The 14,758-nt window shown below is 42.5% G+C and overlaps 1 protein-coding gene across 1 annotated transcript in view; it reads left to right on the forward strand.

Annotated features, from left to right (window-relative positions):
* Positions 1 to 508: 508 nt before the first annotated feature.
* Positions 509 to 14,758, forward strand: part of Nlrp4c (NLR family, pyrin domain containing 4C) — a 59,989-nt gene continuing 45,739 nt past the window's right edge. The window contains exon 1 of the mRNA NM_031389.2: positions 509 to 569. The gene's annotated coding sequence lies outside the window, so the exon portion shown is untranslated. The remainder of the gene's footprint in view (positions 570 to 14,758) is intronic.

Consider the following 14,758-nt stretch of genomic DNA (forward strand, 5'->3'; position numbering starts at 1 on the left):
CAGGAAAAAGAAGAGCCTTGGTAATCATAGTTAGAACTTGAAATTTTGCCACAAGCGTTGTACAGGCCTGTAGTCCTAGCACTCAGAAGGCTGAGGCAGGAAGAGCCCGAGTTCAAGGCCAGCCTGGACTTTATAGCGGCGACAAAGAGACTGCCTACCCTCATTTATACACTCCTCTTAAATGCTAGATAGTGATGGAACAAATAAAATAACAACACGCGAAGAGGGTGAAGGGATCCATCTCAGCTTCCCATCCATCTCTTCAGGGAGATGCTGGAGGGATTCCGTACAGTCAGAAACCTCGGAGATGCCGTATCCGGAGTGCATCCGGAATCCTACACCAAGATTCACTGCAGTATCTGCTATCTGTAGATACCAGGAACTGAGGGCTCAAAGCCACACCCAACCTCTGACATCAATCACATCCTTCCTTTCTCCAAAAGCCCCCCCCCCCCGCCCCCTGGACCAATGAGAGGAAGTGACGCATTGGCCAATCACATGGCACCATAGACCTTTCTGCCCAGTTCCAGCTGCCATGTATTAAGGACTAACCTGGAAGCCCCAGGGCGGTGAGTCAGCAAATGTTCGGCTTTTTTTTTTCTCCTGTATGCACTTATTTTCTTTATTATTTGAGGAGGGTGTATGTGCGCTTCATTTTTCTTCCTTTTTTCCTCCCTCGTGCCTTGACACACCAGAACCAGTTTGCATCCTGTGTCTTGGTTGTTTAGACTTACTTTTTAGCAGGGTAGCCAAGACACTTTCCGGAACTTAAAATTTAACTATTTAATTTTTTTTTGGGGGGGGAGACAAAAATTACTATTAGACTGAATCCTCTAACGCTTGCTCCGGCTGGATCCACAGACAGTCCTGCTGACTTTATCAGGCTTTTTCCGACTTCGAAGTAAGTAGAGGGACCACAAGAGATTGTTAGGTGGAGACCTCGGAGGAGCGGGTGCTCGTGAGGCCTCGCAGATACAAAGAGAAAATAAATAACGTGTAGGCATCGTGAGGGTTGGATATTTGAGCATGTAGAGGGTAGAGATATATTTATATAATTATATTCATATTTGTGAGGCCGAAAATCAGGAGAACCCACAGAGAAGTAGGCAGATGTGGACACACTGAGTATTTGTGTCTAAGCCCTTTGAGCCAGTTCACCGCCTAGAGCAAAGATCGTTTGATGTTCCGTTTCGGGGGTATAATTCTTTGAAGACTGGCCTTTTTTCTTTTTTCTTGATTGTTAGGTAAATGCAAAGACTATCCTTGCATAGCAATAAAAGGGATCTCTACTGTTGGCTGGAGTGTTGAGTTGTGGTGCCCCCCCCCCAAAACAAATATATCAAAGTCCTGACCTCTAATACCTCAAAAGGTGGCAAGAAGAGATTGATGTAGATTTAATTTAGTTGTTCTAAGGGTAACCCTGTGGAGACCAAAACAATGGATGAATGATATGATAATCGAGGCAGATATTGGAGTTAAATAGCTACAAGGAATAGACAAGATTTTCAGCAAATCTGGGGCTTCGAAGGGGCACGCCAGGGTTTCCCGGATGGAGAGTATGAAGCCACTGACCCCCTACCTCAGAAAGTGTGAGGCAATACAATTCTTAGAGGTTTTGGTGTTGTTGTAGTTGGTTGGTTTTTTGAGACAGTGTCTCAAGGATTGTAGGCTAGCTGAAAAATCGCTGTGTAGCCAAGGGTGACTTTGAACTTCTAATGCCCCCTGGTTTCACCTTCCAGGTTCTGGTATTACAGGTGTGCACCACCACATCTGATTTTCTGTGTTGCTAGGATGGAACCCAGGGCTCTGTACACACTAAGCTGGCATGCTGCCAGTCAACCCATATCCCTAACGATTTCTATAGTTTTAAAGCACTTAGTTGTGTCACTTTGTAACAGGGACCCCTGCAAATTTACCTGTAATATTTACCACAAGTAACTCAGGGTTTATGTTCTGGAAATATTAATGATGTTTTTCAGATCCACAGTATATCAAAGCCAGAAAATTAGCAGTAGCAGGATAGTGTTGGCCAACATAAAAACTATAATATTTACCCTGGTGTGATGTCGCACCAAGACCAGGTAAAATGATAATGAATGAAAAAAAGGAGAGTCAAAGTCAGTAGATTGTTTGAGAGGCCCCAAAAGGTCTAATTAAAAAATACATAAATAAACAAATAAGAAGGTAGTCATGGTATTACAGGATGAATACCATTTCAGAATCAGGAGGCAGAGGCAGGCTCTATGAGTTCAAGGCCAGCCTGGTCAACACAGCAAGTTCCAGGACAGCCAGGGCTACACAAAGAAACCCTGTCTCAAAAACAAAGCAAACAAACAAACAAAAAGCTAAAGAAGCCTGGGAGTGGTGGGACATGCTTTTAACCCCAGTACTCAGGAGGAAAAGACAGTGGGATCTCTGAGTTCAAGGCCAGCCTGCTCCATAGGTGAGTTACAGAACATCAGGGTTACACAGAAAAACCCTGTCTCAAAGCTAACAACAAAAACTACTTAATGTTTCTAGTGTATTGTTTTTAAGTGTTTGGGTGTGTTTCCATAAGAGTTTTTACATTAAACATTTGTTAACACTTCCTGTGTCTCAAACAATTGGGTTCTGGAACAAGTTTGTGTGCTTGCTCATCCTTCCAACCTCCCGACACCTGTGAGAGAGAGAGAGAGAGAGAGAGAGAGAGAGAGAGTGTGTGTGTGTGTGTGTGTGTGTGTGTGTGTGTGTGTGTGTGTGTGTAAATAATTTCTGGAGGAACAAAATGACTTTCTTTTGACCCAACTTACTGGTGAAGAAGTTGGAATCTGAAGTCTTGGGGAGGAATTTATTTCACTGGTCAAGTTCGCCTTCAACCTTTCCCTTAGGGGTTGAAGGTTAATTTGGTGGTAAGCACACTTGCCTAACCTGCTCAAAGCCCTGGGTTTGATTTCCAAAGCTGGACCCAAAAGCCCTTTGAATAAAGGTGTCATCTTCAAGAACCAGTATATGTGAAGCAAACCATCTGTTTGATTGGGTTGAGAGTCATGACTGTCCCTGCTTTTAGTGCCTGCAGGGTATGTGGTGAGGTTTCTGGATGCTAACTAATGCTTTTTATTCATTTGTTATTCTCTTTTCCATGGTTGATTGGTTTTGTTGTTGTTGTTGTTGTTTCCTTTTTGTTTTGAGACAAGGTCTCACTTTGTAGCCTTGGCCTGCTTCAAATTCACAGAGGTACACCTCCCTGGGTGCTAGGATTAAAGGCCTGCACCACCTGGTGACTTTTGTTATTGTTTTTCAAGACAGGGATTCTCCGTGTAGCTCTGGCTGTTCTGGAACTCACTCTGTAGAACAGGCTGGCCTTGAACTCAGAGATTTCCCTGTCTCTGCCTCCTGAGTGCTGAGGTCAAAAGTGTGTGTCACCATCACCTGGCTTATTTTATTTTTTTAATTAGGCCTATTAGGGATTCTCAAAGAATCTACTGACTTTGATTCAGTCTCTCTCTCTCTCTCTCTCTCTCTCTCTCAATGATTATCATTTTCTTCTGATTTGGGTTGGTCTCTTTGTTGTTTCTCATGTAAAGTATATAATTGCTCATGAAATTTCAAGCTAAATATAGTCCCATTAGTGCTGCCCACATGTGCACAGCTGTGGGGTCACTCTCATGAACACTGGCAACTACCAGGGGTGTGTCCTCCTCATGGAAGACTGGTTCTCCTTCTCAGTAGCTATCAAGTATCATTAGCTCCTCAGTTAGGAGTGGGACCTTACACCCCCTCTTCCATCCATGCAAGAATGTTGACTGGCTTGGTCTTGCTCAGGCAGCCCCAGCCACTGTGAGTCTGTGTATGCAACAACTGCATCATGCCCCAGAGACCGCTTTTCACAGTTCTTCTTCCTGTAGTCTGGCATTTACATGCTTTCCCAAATTCCCCCATCAGATTACTTCAGGAAGCAACGCCTCATCTAGGGAATATTCATGGTTGAGGCAGACCCCTTTTCTGTTTGCAGCTTCAGACACAAGGAAGACTGCCTGTAACTTTGCAGTTCTACAAACTGCTGGCCACCAATTAAAGAAGATGGGGGCGGGGGGCTTCCTTGTTCCAATATGTGATTCTTTGATCTCTGAGTTCAGAGCACACTGAAAATGGACCACAGCAATTTATTTCTTAGTGATCATGAGAGATGAGGGGCTGCTGCAGGTATGTTGACCTGAGCAGAAGTGTCTGATCTAGTTGAATTGTCACTAATGATAGGAAAACAGCCCCACACCACACTGGTGGCTGCCTGGGGAATTATTTTCAGACCCCACCCCTGCCCACACACACACCCAGGCAAAACCAGTATTTGTGGCTTCAACAAAGAAATTAATTTCAGGGCAAGCCAGATGTGATAGATAGATAGATAGATAGATAGATAGATAGATAGATAGATAGATAGATAGATAGATAGATAGAAAGAAAGAAAAGTACTTCAGAAGAGAGAAAATAGAATATGCAGATAGGAATGGGCTTTTTTGGCAGTGGAGATACATAGGATCTAAATGACTCTCAAGTTACACTTTTAAGGTTGCTAAGAAATACCACATGGACACACACACACACACTTTGTGGTGTAATTTGTGGTGCTGGAGAGACAGCTCAGTGATTAAAAATGTTTGCTGCTCTTCTAGAAGATCCATGTTTGGTTCTGACATGAGTGACTCACCGCTGCCTGTAAACTCCAGCTCTAGGCTACTGATAATCATCTTCTGACCTCTGCGCACATCACACACACACACACCTCTGCGCACATCACACACACACACACACACACACACACACACACACACGCACACACATTTACACAGAGAGAGAGGATTTCAAAACAGTTCTAAAAGAACGTTATTTTGTAATGTTAAGAATTAAAGGCCTTGAGGCTTGGGCAAGTGCAGCAGGCAGACTGCAGAGCAGAGATGGACTGAGCATACTGTAGCCTTGGGCTTCAGTGGCCTGTGGCCTTCCCTTTCCACACAACACTTGCTGGGTCCCTGTGTCCAGGGCACACAGTGGAGAAGGACCAGGCGATGCCATGGAGCTGGTGCCCCCTCTGCTGGTGCCCAACTGCAGTCCCTGCAGAGTGAGTGTCTCAGAGGCTCCTTCCCCCAGGGGGTCCACTGAGTGCCCGAGGTGCATCTTCCTTTGCCCTGGACTTTGACATCACTGAACACTGCTTGGCTGTGCACACCCTGGAACTGTTGGGCCGTGTGCTTGTTTAGCATCATCCTGCTGAAGCCACCATGTTGAATTTGCATCCTGAGGTCCCGCAAGGTCCATTGAACTGTTGTTGCTGATGTTGATTTTTAGGTCTCAGGCCCCTGGTTTTTTTGTTTGTTTGTTTTTGTTTTTCTTTTTGTTTTATTAGGTATTTTCCTCATTTACATTTTCAATGCTATCCCAAAGGTCCCCCATACCCACCCCCCCCAATCCCCTACCCACCCACTCCCCCTTTTTGGCCCTGGCGTACCCCTGTACTGGAGCATATAAAGTTTGCAAGTCCAATGGGCCTCTCTTTGCAGTGATGGCCGACTAGGCCATCTTTTGATACATATGCAGCTAGAGACAAGAGCTCCGGGGTACTGGTTAGTTCATATTGTTGTTCCACCTATAGGGTTGCAGTTCCCTTTAGCTCCTTGGATAATTTCTCTATCTTCTCCATTGGGGGCCGTGTGACCCATCCAATAGCTGACTGTGAGCATCCACTTCTGTGTTTGCTAGGCCCCGGCATAGTCTCACAAGAGACAGCTATATCTGGGTCCTTTCAGCAAAATCTTGCTAGTGTATGCAATGGTGTCAGCATTTGGAAACTGATTCTGGGATGGATCCCTGCATATGGCAATCACTAGATGGTCCATCCTTTCATCACAGCTCCAAATTTTGGCTCTGTAACTCCTTCCATGGGTGTTTTGTTCCCATTTCTAAGAAAGGGTAAAGTGCCCACACTTTGGTCTTCATTCTTCTTGAATTTCATGCGTTTGGCAAGTTGTATCTTATATCTTGGGTATCCTAAGTTTCTGGGCTAATATCCACTTATCAGTGAGTACATATTGTGCGAGTTCCTTTGTGATTGGGTTACCTCACTCAGGATGATACCCTCCAGGTCCATCCATTGGCCTAGGAATTTCATAAATTCATTTTTTTAATAGCTGAGTAGTATTCCATTGTGTAAATGTACCACATTTTCTGTATCCATTCCTCTGTTGAGGGGCATCTGGGTTCTTTCCAGCTTCTGGCTATTATAAACAAGGCTGCTATGAACATAGTGGAGCATGTGTCCTTCTTACCGGTTGGGACATCTTCTGGATATATGCCCAGGAGAGGTATTGCGGGATCCTCCAGTAGTACTATGTCCAATTTTCTGAGGAAACGCCAGACTGATTTCCAGAGTGGTTGTACAAGCTTGCAATCCCACCAACAATGGAGGAGTGTTCCTCTTTCTCCACATCCTCGCCAGCATCTGCTGTCACCTGAGTTTTTGATCTTAGCCATTCTGACTGGAGTGAAGTGGAATCTCAGGGTTGTTTTGATTTGCATTTCCCTGATGATTGAGGATGTTGAACATTTTTTCAGGTGTTTCTCTGCCATTCGGTATTCCTCAGGTGAGAATTCTTTGTTCAGCTCTGAGCCCCATTTTTTAATGGGGTTATTTGATTTTCTGGAGTCCACCTTCTTGAGTTCTTTATATATATTGGATATTAGTCCCCTATCCGATTTGGGATAGGTAAAGATACTTTCCCAATCTGTTGGTGGCCTTTTTGTCTTATTGAGGGTGTCTTTTGCTTTGCAGAAGCTTTGCAATTTTATGAGGTACCATTTATCGATTCTTGATCTTACAGCACAAGCCATTGTTGTTCTATTCAGGAATTTTTCCCCTGTACCCATATCTTCGAGGCTTTTCCCTACTTTCTCCTCTATAAGTTTCAGTGTCACTGGTTTTATGTGGAGTTCCTTAATCCACTTAGATTTGACCTTAGTACAAGGAGATAGAAATGGATCAATTCGCATTCTTCTACATGGTAACCGCTAGTTGTCCCTGCACCATTTGTTGAAAATGCTGTCTTTTTTCCACTGGATGGTTTTAGCTCCCTTGTCAAAGATCAAGTGACCATAGTTGTATGGATTCATCTCTGGGTCTTCAATTCTATTCCATTGGTCTACTTGTCTGTTGCTATACCAGTACCATGCAGTTTTGATCACAATTGCTCTGTAGTACAGCTTTAGGTCAGGCATGGTGATTCCACCAGAGGTTCTTTTATCCTTGAGAAGAGTTTTTGCTATCCTAGGTTTTTTGTTATTCCAGATGATTCTGCCGATTGCCCTTTCTAATTCGTTGAAGAATTGAGTTGGAATTTTGATGGGGATTGCATTGAATCTGTAGATTGCTTTTGGCAAGATAGCCATTTTTACAATGTTGATCCTGCCAATCCATGAGCATGGGAGATCTTTCCATCTTCTGAGATCTTCTTTAATTTTTTTCTTTAGATACTTGAAGTTCTTATCATACAGATCTTTCACTTCCTTAGTTAGAGTCACGCCAAGGTATTTTATATTATTTGTGACTATTGAGAAGGGTGTTGTTTCCCTAATTTCTTTCTCAGCCTGATTATCCTTTGTGTACAAAAAGGCCATTGACTTGTTTGAGTTAATTTTATATCCAGCTACTTCATTGAAGCTGTTTATCAGGCTTAGGAGTTCTCTGGTGGAATTTTTAGGGTCACTTATATATACTATCATATCATCTGCAAAAAGTGATATTTTGACTTCTTCCTTTCCAATTTGTATCCCCTTGATCTCCTTTTGTTGTCTAATTGCTCTGGCTAGGACTTCAAGTACAATGTTGAATAGGTAGGGCGAGAGTGGACAGCCTTGTCTAGTCCCTGATTTTAGTGGGATTGCTTCCAGCTTCTCACCTTTTACTTTGATGTTGGCTATTGGTTTGCTGTAGATTGCTTTTATCATGTTTAGGTATGGGCCTTGAATTCCTGATCTTTCCAAGACTTTTATCATGAATGGGTGTTGGATTTTGTCAAATGCTTTCTCAGCATCTAACGAGATGATCATGTGGATTATGTCTTTGAGTTTGTTTATATACTGGATTACATTGATGGATTTCCGTATATTGAACCATCCCTGCATCCCTGGGATAAACCTACTTGGTCAGGATGGATGATTGTTTTGATGTGTTCTTGGATTCGGTTAGCAAGAACTTTATTGAGGATTTTTGCATCGATATTCATAAGGGAAATTGGTCTGAAGTTCTCTATCTTTGTTGGGTCTTTTTGTGGTTTAGGTATCAGAGTAATCGTGGCTTCATAGAATGAGTTGGGTAGAGTACCTTCTGTTTCTATTTTGTGGAATAGTTTGTGAAGAACTGGAAGTAGGTCTTCTTGAAGGTCTGATAGAACTCTGCACTAAACCCGTCTGATCCTGGGCTTTTTTTGGCTGGGAGACTATTAATGACTGTTTCTATTTCTTTAGGGGATATAGGACTGTTGAGATCATTAACCTGATCTTGATTTAGCTTTGGTACCTGGTATCTGTCTAGAAACTTGTCCATTTCATCCAGGTTTTCCAGTTTTGTTGAGTATAGCCTTTTGCAGAAGGATCTGATGGTGTTTTGGATTTCTTCAGGATCTGTTGTTATGTCTCCTTTTTCATTTCTGATTTTGTTAATTAGGATGCTTTCCCTGTGTCCTCTAGTGAGGCTGGCTAAGGGTTTATCAGTCTTCTTGATTTTCTCAAAGAACCAGCTCCTTGATTGGTTGATTCTTTGAATAGTTCTTCTTGTTTCCACTTGGTTGATTTCACCCCTGAGTTTGATTATTTCCTGCCTTCTACTCCTCTTGGGTGAATTTGCTTCCTTTTCTTCTAGAGCTTTTAGGTGTGTCGTCAAGCTGCTAATGTGTGCTCTCTCTAGTTTCTTTTTGGAGGCACTCAGAGCTATGAGTTTTCCTCTGAGGAATGCTTTCATTGTGTCCCATAAGTTTGGGTATGTTATGGCTTCATTTTCATAAACTCCAAAAAGTCCTTAATTTCTTTCTTTATTCCTTCCTCGACCAAGGTATCATTGAGAAGAATGTTGTTCAGTTTCCACGAGAATGTTGGCTTTCTATTATTTATTTTGTTATTGAAGATCAGCCTTAGTCCATGGTGATCTGATAGGATGCATGGGACAATTTCAATATTTTTGTATCTGTTGAGGCTTGTTTTGTGACCGATTATGTGGTCAATTTTGGAGAAGGTACCATGAGGTGCTGAGAAGAAGGTATATCCTTTTGTTTAAGGATAAAATGTTCTGTAGATATCTGTCAGATCCATTTGTTTCATAACTTCTGTTAGTTTCACTGTGTCCCTGTTTAGTTTCTGTTTCCATGATCTGTCCATTGGTGAAAGTGGTGTGTTGAAGTCTCCCACTATTATTGTGTGAGGTGCAATGTGTGCTTTGAGCTTTACTAAAGTTTCTTTAATGAATGTGGCTGCCCTTGTATTTGGAGCATAGATATTCAGAATTGAGAGTTCCTCTTGGAGGATTTTACCTTTGATGAGTATGAAGTGCCCCTCCTTGTCTTTTTTGATTATTTTGGGTTGGAAGTCGATTTTGTTAGATATTAGAATGGCTACTCCAGCTTGTTTCTTCATACCTTTTGCTTGGAAAATTGTTTTCCAGCCTTTCATTCTGAGGTAGTGTATATCTTTTTCTCTGAGATGAGTTTCCTGTAAGCAGCAAAATGTTGGGTCTTGTTTGTGTAGCCAGTTTGTTAGTCTATGTCTTTTTATTGGGGAGTTGAGTCCATTGATATTAAGAGATATTAAGGAAAAGTAATTGTTGCTTCCTGTTATTTTTGTTGTTAAAGTTGGCATTCTGTTCTTGTGGCTGTGTTCTTTTAGTTTTGTTGAGGGTTTACCTTCTTGTTTTTTCTAGGGTGTGGTTCCCGTCCTTGTATTGGTTTTTCTCTGTTATTATCCTTTGAAGGGCTAGATTCGTGGAGAGATAATGGGTGAATTTGGTTTTGTCGTGGAATAATTTGGTTTCTCCGTCTATGGTAATTGAGAGTTTGGCTAGGTATAGTAGCCTGGGCTGGAATTTGTGTTCTCTTAGTGTCTGTATAATATCTGTCCAGGCTCTTCTGGCTTTCATAGTCTCTGGTGAAAAATCTGGTGTAATTCTGATAGGCTTGCCTTTATATGTTACTTGACCTTTTTCCCTTACTGCTTTTAGTATTCTATCTTTATTTAGTGCATTTGTTGTTCTGATTATTATGTGTCGGGAGGAATTTCTTTTCTGGTCCAGTATATTTGGAGTTCTGTAGGCTTCTTTTATGTTCATGGGCATCTCTTTCTTTAGATTTGGGAAGTTTTCTTCAATAATCTTGTTGAAGATGTTTGCTGGTCCTTTGAGTTGAAAATCTTCATTCTCATCCACTCCTATTATCCGTAGGTTCAGTCTTCTCATTGTGTCCTGGATTTCCTGGATGTTTTGAGTTACGATCTTTTTGCATTTTCCATTTTCTTTGATTGTTGTGCCGATGTTCTCTATGGAATCTTCTGCACCTGAGATTCTCTCTTCCATCTCTTGTATTCTGTTGCTGCTGCTGGCATCTATGGTTCCAGATTTCTTTCCTAGTGTTTCTATCTCCAGTGTTGCCTCACTTTGGGTTTTCTTTATTGTGTCTACTTCCCTTTTTAGGTCTTGGATGGTTTTATTCAATTCCATCACCTGTTTGGTTGTGTTTTCCTGCAATTCTTTAAGGGATTTTTGTGTTTCCTCTTTAATGTCTTCTACCTGTTTGGTTATGTTTTCCTGCAATTCTTTAAGGGATTTTTGTGTTTCCTCTTTAATGTCTTCTACTTGTTTAGCAGTGTTCTCCTGTATTTCTTTAAGTGAGTTATTTAAGTCCTTCTTGATGTCCTCTACCATCATCATGAGATATGCTTTTAAATCCAGGTCTAGCTTTTCAGGTGTGTTGGAGTGCCCTGGACTGGGCGAAGTGGGAGTGCTGGGTTCTGATGATGGTGAGTGGTCCTGGTTTCTGTTAGTAAGATTCTTACATTTACCTTTCGCCATCTGGCAATCTCTGGAGTTAGTTGTTATAGTTGTCTCTGTTTAGAGATTGTTCCTCTGTTGATTTTGTTACCCTCTATCAGCAGGCGTGGGAGACAAGCTCTCTTCCCTGAGTTTCAGTGGTCAGAGCAGTCTCTGCAGGCAAGGTCTCCTCTTTCAGGGAGGTGCACAGTTATCTGGTGTTTGGACCTCCTCCTGGCCGAAGATGAAGGCCCAAAACAGGATCTTTCCCAGAAGCTGTGTTGCTTTGGCCAGGAAGGTGGCCGGTTGTCTGGAGCCGAAAATGGTGCCGCCTCAGAAGCCCTCGCCTGTCCCAGAAACTGCTGGCCTCTGTATTCCACACCCTCACCCGTGCAGCCTGCCCTCCGCGGAGTCCCGGAACCCCAGGCTCCTGTTTTAGAGAAAAACATAATTATCACCTCTGTTTAGTGAAAATCAAATTAGCTCTTGGATAAATGAGTGAAGATTTCGCTCCACCTGCAAGGCTGGCTGACTTTAGGCTCAGGGCAAAGAGGAGCAGGTCCAGGCATCCTTCCAGGGACCTGGATGGGGGGAAGATGAGGGAGGAGGAAAGAGCGATAAAGAAAGAAGAGATGCCCTGATTTGAGCCTTTGTGCCTGTGGCACCTTACTTCTGAAGATTAGAGTATCGTAATACCTTCAACAGGTACCCATCAGTAAATACCGTGTGTCCCCTTTTTTAAAAAATTTAAAGAATTTTTCTCAACACACAAAGTTTAAGGTGGCTTTATGAGGGATAGCTTGTAGGACAGGAAAAAAGTGAGCTAGAGAATCAAGGTCATATGTTATTCTAGTCCAGTGATTCTCTACCTTCCTAATGCCGTGTCCCTTTAATAGAGTTCCTCATGTTGTGGTAACCACCAACCATAAGATTTTTTTCATTGCTACTTAATAGCTGTAATTTTACTACTGTTATGAATCACAATGTAAATATCTGATATTCAGGATATCTGATTTGCGACTCCAGTGAAAGGGTCACTCGATCCTTAAGGGGTCACAAGCACAGACTGAGAACCTCTGTTTTAGCCAGAAATAAACACAGCCTAATTCCTTATATATTTTGTTATACTTGGTGGGGATGTCTTCAGGAAGACATCCTGGCCCTAAGTGATGATAGTTTATTTATGCTCTTAGACAAGATGTCCTTTGAAGAACACATACAGTGTCAGTGGGCCTTCAGGTCCTTGTCAGTGGGGTCTGACCTCTGGACACCAGGTCTCTAGAGCATAACATCCTTTCTCCCCAAGCCCCTCCCCCCCCCATCACTACAATGCAGTATCTTCCTAGCCTGCCTCAGGCTGTCTGACAGAGAAATGCTCTCTGGAATTGTACCCATATTTTCGTGTCTCGATTTTTTAGTTTCCCTGTAAAGAGTCTAGATGTTGGGTAATGTCTCCCTTTGGGCTTCTTGTCATAGTAGCTTGATGACTTCATTCAGTTGTTTCGAAGGGCCCAGTAGTGATCTTTCCAGAGGATCTCCCAACTTACGCTGAAGTTGCATCTCAGTAAACGACGTGGGGATTGAAAGTATTGTAACTTGAATATGTATGTGTACTTTTACATTACATTTATTTTTGTATCATATACACATAGGGGTGACCACATGCCTAGGAGTATCTGTGGCACCAGAGGCCTGCTTATAAGAGTTGGTTTTCTCTTTCTACCGTATACTCACATCTGAATTCTAAGGCCAGCCAGGAGTAGGCTCTTCATTCATTCATTCATTCATTCATTCATGTGCCTGTGATGCTAGAGCAGAACCGGAACTGCCTGCTTGCTAGACAAGCATTCTTCCATCTGAGCCACAGTCCCTCGCTCAATTCCTTAGGCATATGAGGATATCTCACTGTTTTTATTTTCATATTAATAATGAATAATGTTCAGCATCGATTCAGGAGTGTGGATGCATGTGTGTGCACAGGTGTATGTGGGGACCAGAAGACAACCTCAGGTATTATTCCTTGGAACCCAGCTCTATTTTTTTGCACATAGAATATGTGTTGTTCTAGTACCATTTGTTGAAAAGACACGCCTTCATATACTTTCCCACCTATTTGCTATAGATTGTAAATGTGCTAGGTGGATATAGGTTAAGATTTTCATATTTTCTGGATGATTTCTATTGGTTCTGCATCTGATATCTGGTGAGGGTCCTCCTTTCTATGTTTTTGTTTTAGAGTTAAAATTCTTGAACATCATAATTATGTTAGCCTTCCTTTGGATGGCTTTGGCATATCCATTTGTGTGTGTGTGTGTGTGTGTGTGTGTGTGTGTGTGTGTGTGTGTGTTTTCAGTACTGAACACTAAATCTGGTACAGTGGAAAAGCTACACAAGCACTGAACCATAAGCCAGCCCTCTTTTTATTTTTATTCATATATACTTCAAAAGTTGTATCTTCTTTATTTATCATGTATGACTGTCTTGTGCATCACACGCATGCATGGTGCCCAGTAAGGCCAGAAGAAGGTTTCAGGTGCCACTAAACTGGAAGAGCAAGTGGTTGTGAGCCATCTGATATAAATGCTGGTAACTAAATTCAGATCCTCTGTGAGATCAGCAGGTACTCTTAACCCCTGAGCTGCACACCACTGTCATTGAAAGCTACCATGTGGGTGCTGGGAAATGAACCCAGATTCTCTGGAAGACCATCCAGGGCTCCTAACCACTCAGCCATCTCTGCAGCCCCATTTTTTCTTTGAGACAAGGTTTCACTAAGGTGCCCAGGCTTGCCTTGACTTCACTATGTTTGTAGGCTGAATTTGAAATCCTCCGGCCTCAGCCTCTGAAGTAGCTGGGATACCAGGTCTGTGCCACTGGACCCAGCTACCTGATTATATTTACAGCTGTATTATGCCGGAAGTGTATCCTGTACCGTAATACTGTTATGATAATAGCATCGTAAGTACTGTCCTGTACCAGCATTCTACCTGGTATCACAGAAGTAGAGGTACCAGTATTCTTTTAACATTTATGGGTGTGTGTGTGCCTGAGTGTATGTAGGAGCATCACGTGTGCTCTGCCTGCAGAGTCTATAAGAGGGTGTCAGATCCCCTGGAGCTAAAGTTACAGGCAGCTGGGAGACCCCTAGTGTACATGCTGCAAACCACATGTGAATCTTCTGCAAGAGCACCAAACGCTCTTAAGTGCTGGGCTATCACTCCAGCCACATCAGTAGTTCTTTAGAGTAATAAATCTCATCTCGTTGTTTTCCAAGTGATGTAGCAGTGGTTCTCAACCTGTGGGTCGAGACCTGTTTGGGAGGCTCAATGACTAGTTCACAGGGGTTACCCAAGACCTTAGGAAACCAGATATATACATTGTAATTCATAATTACAGAATGAAATTATAGTTGGAGGTCACCAAAAACATGAGAAACTGTATGGAATGGTTTCATCTTTGAGACCATTGAGAACCACTGTGCTGTTTTAGTGATGCTTTCAATGGGATGAGAGTTAAAAATGAGACCATACTGTAAACCTCTCTGCCCTTATTTATCACACACAATGAACAGTGCAGTATGTGATGAGTTAGTGACTACAAGTATGTGTGGAGATGGGGACTGGGGTGTTTGTGTGGAAGCCAGATACTGACATCAAGTGTCTTCCTCAATTACTCTCTACCTGATTATTGACACAGGATCTCTCAGTCAACCTGGAG

Source organism: Mus musculus, chromosome 7 (genome assembly GCF_000001635.26).
Source record: "Mus musculus strain C57BL/6J chromosome 7, GRCm38.p6 C57BL/6J".
Classification (NCBI taxonomy): domain Eukaryota; kingdom Metazoa; phylum Chordata; class Mammalia; order Rodentia; family Muridae; genus Mus; species Mus musculus.